An 8767-nucleotide genomic window follows, 5' to 3' on the forward strand; every position below is an offset into this window, starting at 1 on the left:
CTGAAGGTCACTGACATCAAAGAACAAAGGTAGATAAATCCACAAAATGGGGAGAAACCAGTGCAAAAAGTCTGAAAATTCCCAAAACCAGAATGCCTCTTCTCCTCCAAAGGATCACAACTCCTCGCCAGAAAGGGAACAAAACTGGACAGGGAATGAGTTTGACGAATTGACAGAAGTAGGTTTCAGAAGGTGGGTAATAACAAACTCCTCTAAGCTAAAGGAGCGTGTTCTAACCCAATGCAAGGAAGCTAAGAACCTTGAAAAAAGGTTAGATGAATTGCTAACTAGAATAACCAGTTCAGAGAAGAACATAAATGACCTGATGAAGCTGAAAAACACAGCACGAGAACTTCATGAAGCATACACAAGTATCAATAGCCTAATCGATCAAGCAAAAGAAAGGATATCAGAGATGAAAGATCAACTTAATGAAATAAAGTGAGAAGACAAGATTAGAGAGAAAAAAATTAAAAGGAACAAACAAAACCTCCAAGGAATATGGGACTATGTGAAAAGACCAAATCTATGTTTGATTTGTGTACCTGAAAGTGACAGAGACAATGGAACTCAGTTGGAAAACACTCTTCAGGATATTATCCAAGAGAACTTCCCCAACCTAGCAAGGCAGGCCAACATTCAAATTCAGGAAATACAGAGAACACCGGAAGAGCAACCCAAAGACACATAATCAATAGATTCATCAAGGATGAAATGAAGGGAAAAATGTTAAGGGCAGCCAGAGAGAAAGGTCGGGTTATCCACAAAGGTAAGCCAATCATACTAACAGCAGATCTCTCGGCAGAAACCCTACAAGCCAGAAAAGAGTGAAGGCCAATATTCAACATTCTTCAAGAAAAGAATTTTCCACCCAGAATTTATATCCAGCCAAACTAACCTTCATAAGTGAAGGACAAATAAAATCCTTTATAGACAAGCAAATGCTGAGAGATTTTGTCACCACCAGGCCTGCCTTACAAGAGCACCTGAAGGAAGCACTAAACATGGAAAGGAAAAACCGGTACCAGCAACTGCAAAAACATACCAAATAGTAAAGACCATCGACATTATGAAGAAACTGCATGAACTAATGGGCAAAATAACCAGCTAGCATCATAATGACAGGATCAAATTCACACATAACAATAATAACCTTAAATGTTAACAGGTAAAATGTCCCAGTTAAAAGACACACACTGACAAATTGGATAAAGAGTCAAGACCTATCAGTGTGCTATATTCATGAGACCCATCTCACATGCAAAGACACACCTAGGCTCAAAAAAAGAAATGGAGGAATATTTACCAAGCAAATGGAAAGCAAAAAAAAATCAAGAGTTGCAATCCTAATCTCTCATAAAAAAGTCTTTAAAGCAACAAAGATCAAAAGAGACAATGAAGGGCAATACATAATGGTAAAGGGATCAATGCAATAAGAAGCACTATCCTAAATATATATGCACCCAATACAGGAGCAGCCAGATTCATAAAGCAAGGCCTTAGAGACCTGCAAAGAGCCTTAGACTCCCACACAATAATAATGAGAGACTTTAACACCCCACCGGTGATATTAGACAGATCAACGAGATAGAAGCTTAACAAAGATATTCAGGACTTTACCACAGCTCTGGACCAAGCATATCTAATAGACATTTACAGAACTCTTCACCCCAAATGAACAGGATATACATTCTTCTCAGCACCTCATCTTACTTATTCTAAAATTGGCCACATAATTGGAAGTAAAACACTTCAGCAAATGCAAAAAACTGAAATCATAGCAGTCTCTCAGACCACAGTGCAATCAAATTAGAACTCAGGATTAAGAAACCCACTCAAAACCACACAAATACATGGAAAGTGAACAGCCTGCTCCTGAATGACTACTGCATGAATAATGAAACGAAGTCACAAATAAAAATGTTCTCTGAAACCAATGAGAATGAAGACACAACATACCAGAATCTCTGGGACACATTTAAAGCACTGTGTAGAGGGAAATGTATAGCACTAAATGACCACAAGAGAAAGGAGGAAAGATCTAAAATTGATACCTTAACCTCAAAATTTAAAGAACTAGAGAAGCAACAGCAAACAAATTCAAAAGCCAGCAGAATACAGGAAATAACTAAGATCAGAGCTGAACTAAAGGAGATAGAGACACAAAAAATCAATAAATCCAGGAGATTGTTTTTTGAAAACACCAACAAAATAGACTGCTAGCTCGGCTAATAAAGAAGAAAAGAGAGAAGAAACAAATAGATGCAATAAAACATGATATAGGGGATATCACCACTGATCAAACAGAAATACAAACTACCATCAGAAAATACTATAAACACCTCTACGCAAATAAACTAGAAAATCTAGAAAGGATGGATAAATTCCTGGACACATACACCCTCCCAAGACTAAACCAGGAAGAAGTTGAATCCCTGAATAGAAAAATAACAAGTTCTGAAACTGAGGCGGTAATTAATAGCCTACCAACCAAAAAAAAAAAGCCCAGGACCAGATGGATTCACATCCGAATTCTATCAGAGGTACAAAAAGAGTTGGTGCCATTCCCTCTGAAACTATTCCAAACAATAGAAAAAGAGGGAAACCTCCATAATTCATTTTATGAGGCCATCGTCATCCTGACACCAAAACCTGGCAGAAACCCAACAAAAAAAGAGAAAATTTCAGGCCAGTATTTCTGATGAACATCGATGCAAAAATCCTCAATAAAATACTGGCAAAACAAATCCAGCAGCACATCAAAAAGCTTATCCACCACGATAAAGTTGACTTCATACCTGGGATGCAAGGTTGGTTCAACATACACAAATCAATAAACGTAATCCATCACATAAACAGAACCAATTAAAAATCCACGTGATTATCTCAATAGATGTAGAAAAGGCCTTAGACAAAATTCAACACCACTTCATGCTAAAAACTTTCAATAAACTAGGAATGTATCTCAAAATAACAAGAGCTATTTATGAGAAACCCACAGCCAATATCATACCGAATGGGCAAAAACTGGAAGCATTCCCTTTAAAAACCGGCACAAGACAAGGATGCCATCTCTCACCACTCCTACTCAACACCGTATTGGAAGTTCTGGCCAGTGCAATCAGACAAGAGAAAGAAATAAAGGGTATTCAAATAGGAGGAGAGGACGTCAATTTGTCTCTGTTGGCAGATGACATGATTGTATATTTAGAAAACCCCATCATCTCAGCCCAAAATCTCGCTAAGCTGATAAGCAAATTCAGCAAAGTCCCCGGATACAAAATCAATGTGCAAAAATCACAAGCATTCCTATATGCCAATAACAGACAAACAGAGAACCAAATCATGAGTGATCTCCCATTCACAACTGCTACTAAAAGAATAAAATACCTAGGAATACAAGTTACATGGGATGTGAAGGACCTCTTCAAGGAGAACTACAAACAACTACTCAAGGAAATAAGAAGTGACACAAACAAATGGAAAAACATTCCATGCTCATGGGTAGGAAGAATCAATATCATGGAAATGGCCATACTCCCCAAGGTATTTTATAGATTCAATGCTATCCCCATCAAGCTACCACTGACTTTCTTCACAGAATTGGAAAAAACTACTTTAAATTTCATGTGGAACTAAAAACGACCCTGCATAGCTAAGACAATCCTAAACAAAAAAACAAAGCTGGAGGCATCACACCACCTGACTTCAAACTATGCTACAAGTCTACAGTAACCAAAATAGCATGGTACTGGTACCAAAACAGATATATAGATAAATGGAACAGAACAGAGGCCACAGAAATAACACCACACATCTACAACCATCTGATCTTTGACAAACCTGACAAAAACAAGAAATGGGGAAAGGATTCCCTATTTAATAAATAGTGTTGGGAAAACTGGCTAGCCATATGCAGAAAACTGAAATTAGACCCCTTCCTTACACCTTGTACAAACATTAATTCAAGATGGATTCAAGACTTAAACTTAAAACCTAAAACCATAAAAATCCTAGAAGAAAACCTAAGCAATACCATTCAGGACATAGGCATGAGCAAGGACTTCATGTGTAAAATACCAAAAGCAATGGCAACAAAAGCCAAAATTGACAAATGGGATCTAATTAAACTAAAGAGCTTCTGCACAGCAAAACAAACTATCATCAGAGTGAACAGAAACCTACAGAATGGGAGAAAATTTTTGCAATCTGTCCATCTGACAAAGGGCTAATATCCAGAATCTACAAAGAACTTAAACCAATTTATAAGAAAAAAACAAAGAACCCCATCAAAAGGTGGGCAAAAGACATGAACAGACACTTCTCAAAAGAAGACATTTATTTAGCCAACAAACATCAAAAAATGCTCATCATCACTGGTCATTAGAGAAATGCAAATCAAAACCACAATGAGATACCATCTCACACCAGTAAGAATGACGATCATTAAAAAGTCAGGAAACAACACATGCTGGAGAGGGTGTGGAGAAATAGGAACACTTTTACACTGTTGGTGGGAGTGTAAATTATTTCATCCATTGTGGTAGATAGTGTGGTGATTCCTCAAGCATCTAGAACTATAAATACAATTTGTCTCAGCAATCCCATTATTTGGTATATACCCAAAGTATTATAAATCATTCTACTATAAAGACACATGCGAACGTATGTTTATTGCGGCACTATTCACAATAGCAAAGACTTGGAACCAACCGAAATGTCCATCAATGATAGACTGGATTAAGAAAATATGGTACATATACACCATGGAATACTATGCAGCCATAAAAAAGGATGTGTTTCTGTCCATTGCAGGGACATGGATGAAGCTGGAAATCATCATTCTCAGCAAACTATCACAAGAACAGACAATCAAACACCACATGTTCTCACTCATAAGTGAGAGTTGAACAATGAGAACACATGGACACAAGGTGGGGAACATCACACACCCGGGCCTGTCGGGGGTTGGGTGGCTAGGGGAGGGATAGCATTAGCAGAAATATCTAATGTAGGTGACGGATTGATGGGTGCAGCAAACCACCATGGCACATGTATACCCATGTAACAAAACTGCACTTTTTGCACATGTGCCCCAGAACTTAAAGTATAATAAAAAAGTATTTTAATTAAAATATTTTAAAATATAAAAAAAGATACAATGAACTTTGGGGACTCGGGATGAAAGGGTGGGAAGGGTGTAAGGGATAAAAGACTACAAATATGGTGCAGTGTATACTGCTCAGGTGATGGGTGCACCAAAATCTCACAAATTACCACTAAAGGACTTACTCATGTAACCAAACATCACCTGTTCCTCAATAACCTATATAATAAAATAGATTGTGAGGCTGCAAATATATATATTCACAATAGCCAATATTTGGAAGCATTCTAAATGTTTATCACCAGATGAATGGATAACGAAAATATGGTACATATCCACAATCGAGTATTATTCAGCCATAAAAAGAATGAGATCTTGTTGTGTGCAACACCATGGATAGAACTGGAGTTCATTATGTTAAGTGAGATGAGCCAGTCACAGAAAGACATTTTGCACGTTCTCACTTATTTGTGGGAGCTAAAACTTAAGGCAATTAAACTCCTGGAGATAGATTGTAGAAGGATGGTTACCAGAGGCTAAGAAGGGTCGTGAGGTATAGGGGAAATTTGGGGATGGTTAAGTATTACCAAAAAATAGTAGAAAGGAAAACTGAGAGCTGTTATTTGCTAGCACAACAGGGTGACGATAGTCATAAATAATTTAATTGTACACTTTAAAATAATTAAAAGAGTATAATTGGATTGTTTGTAATACATAGGAAAAAGGCTTTAGGTGATGCATTCCCCATTTGCCTTGATGTAATTAATATGCATTGCATGCCTTTATCAAAATATCTCATGTAATCCACAACTGTATACACCTATTTACCCACAAAAATTAAAATTAAAAAATGTTAAAAAACATAAAAAGCAAGAAATTAAAAACTTACTACCAGAGAAAATTTCAAAGGAAGAAAAACGAAAAGCAAAAAAGAGAGAACCAACAAAGCAACCAGAAAAAATAATAACAAAACGGCAACAGTAAGTTTGTATCTATCAATAATAACATTAAATGGAAAGGGAGTAAACTTTCCAATCAAAAGACTTAGCATGGCTAAATAGATTAAAAGATAAGACCCAACTTTATGTTTTCTTAAAAAAAAAAAGACTCACTTCATCTATAAAGACACGTATAGACTGAAAATTGAAAAAGTGTAAAAAGATATTTCATTCAAATGAAAACCAAAAAAGAGCAGGAGTAGCTATACTTGTATCAAATAAAATAGATTTTGAGAAAAAAACTATAAAAAGAGACAAAGAAGGTAATTATGTAACAATTAAGGGGTCAGTTGAGAAACAGAATATAAGAATTGTAAATGTATATGGACCCAACACTGGAGTGCCCAGACATATGAAGCAACTCCACCAAAATACTGTTAGAACTAACAACAAATTTATTAAAGAATTAAATACAAGAGTAGCATACCAAAATCAGTAGCATTTCTATATGCCAACAGCAAACAATCAGAAAAAAAAAAGAAGAGGTATCTTGTTGTGTGCAACAACACCGACAGCAACTACCAATAAAATAAAATACCTGGGAATAAACTTAAACAAAGAAGTGAAAGGTCTCTATAATGAAAACTATAAAACACAGATGAGAGAAATTGAAGAGGAAACAAAAAAAGTGGAAAGATACTCCATGTTCATGGATTGGAAGAATAAATATTGTTAAAATGTCTGTACACCTCAAAGCAATCTACAGATGCAGTACAATCTCTATAAAAATACTTACCACATTCGTAAATAGAAAACAATCCTAAAGTTTATTTGGAACCATAAAAGGCCCAAAATAGCCAAAGCCATCCTGAGAAAAACAAAGAAGCTAGAGGCATCACATCACTTGAGTTCAAATTATACTAAAAACTATAGTAACCAAAATAGCATGATGCTGGCATAAAAACAGAAACAGACAAATGGAACAAAATAGAGAACCCAGAAATAAATTTATGTATTTACAGTCAGCTAATTTCCAACAAATGTTTCAAGAACATACACTGGGGGAATCACACACTCTTCAATAAATATTTATGGTAAAACTGGATAGCTATACGCAGAAGAATAAAATTAGACCTCTGTCTCTTGCCATATACAAAATTCAAAACAAAGTGGATTAAAGATTTAACTCCAATACCTGAAATTATGAAACTACTAAAAGAAAACATTGGAGAAACATTCCAAGACATTGGTCTTGGAAAATATTTTTTAAGCGAGACTTCAAAAACACAGGCAACCAAAGCAAAACTAGACAAATGGGATCATACTAAGTTAAAAAGCTTCTGCACAGCAAAGAAAACAATCATCAAAGTGAAGAGACAAACCACAGAATAAAAGAAAGTATTTGCAAACTACCCATCTGACAAGAGATTAATAATCAGAATAAACAAAAAGCTCAAAAAAATTCAACAGGGAAAAATCAATTTGACTAAAAGCTGGGCAAAAGATCTGAATAGACATTTTTCAAGACAAGACATACAAATGGCCAACATGTACATGAAAAAATGTTAACATCACTAAACATTTGAGAAATGCAAATAAAAACTACAATATCGCATTTCAGTTAAAATGATAATAACAAATGTTGACAAGGATACAGAGAAAGGAGAGCTCTTATACACTGTGGGAATGTATAAGAGCCACTAGGGACAATGGTATGGAGGTTCCTTGCAAAACTAAAAATACAACTACCATACGATCCAGCAATCCCACTCCTGGGTATATATCCAAAAGAAAGAAAAGCAGTATAATGAAAAGATATCTGAACGCCCATGTTTATCACAGCCACTATTCTCGATAGCCAACATATAGAATCAACCTAAGTGTCTACAAAGATGAACAAAGATTAATGTGATATGTATACACACTGTAACGTTATTCAGCCATAAAAAGTAATGAAATCCTGTCATCTGTAACAGCATGGATGTAGCTGGAGGACATTATGCTAAGTGAAATAAGCCAGGCACAGAAAGACAAATATTGCATGTTCTCACTAATATGTGAGAGCTAAAACAATCGAACTCATGGAGATAGAGAGTAGAATGATGGTCACCAGAGTTAAGGAAAGGTAGCAGGGAGGGAAAAATAAAGTGGGGATGATTAACGTGTCCAAAATTCAGTTAGATAGAATGAATAAGATCCAGTATTCAGTATCACAATAGGATGACTATCATTAACAATAATTTATTGTATATTTTTAAATACCTACAATAGTAAAATTTGAATATTTCTAACTCCAAGAAAGAATAAGTACTTGTGAAGGATACCAAAAGCAATCCTGATGTGATCATTACACATTGTGTGCCTGTATCAAAACATCACACATCATGAGTGAACTCCCATTCACAATTGCTTCAAAGAGAATAAAATACCTAGGAATCCAACTTACAAGGGATGTGAAGGACCTCTTCAAGGAGAACGACAAACCACTGCTCAATGAAATAAAAGAGGATACAAACAAATGGAAGAACATTCCATGCTCATGGGTTGGAAGAATCAATATCTTGAAAATGGCCATACTGCCCAAGGTAATTTATAGAATCAATGCCATCCACATCAAGCTACCAATGACTTTCTTCACAGAATTGGAAAAAACTACTTTAAAGTTCTTATGGAACCAAAAAAGAGCCTGCATCGCCAAGTCAACCCGAAGCCAAAAGAACAA

This window comes from Hylobates moloch, unplaced genomic scaffold (genome assembly GCF_009828535.3).
Source record: "Hylobates moloch isolate HMO894 unplaced genomic scaffold, HMol_V3 SCAFFOLD_7, whole genome shotgun sequence".
Lineage (NCBI taxonomy): Eukaryota > Metazoa > Chordata > Mammalia > Primates > Hylobatidae > Hylobates > Hylobates moloch.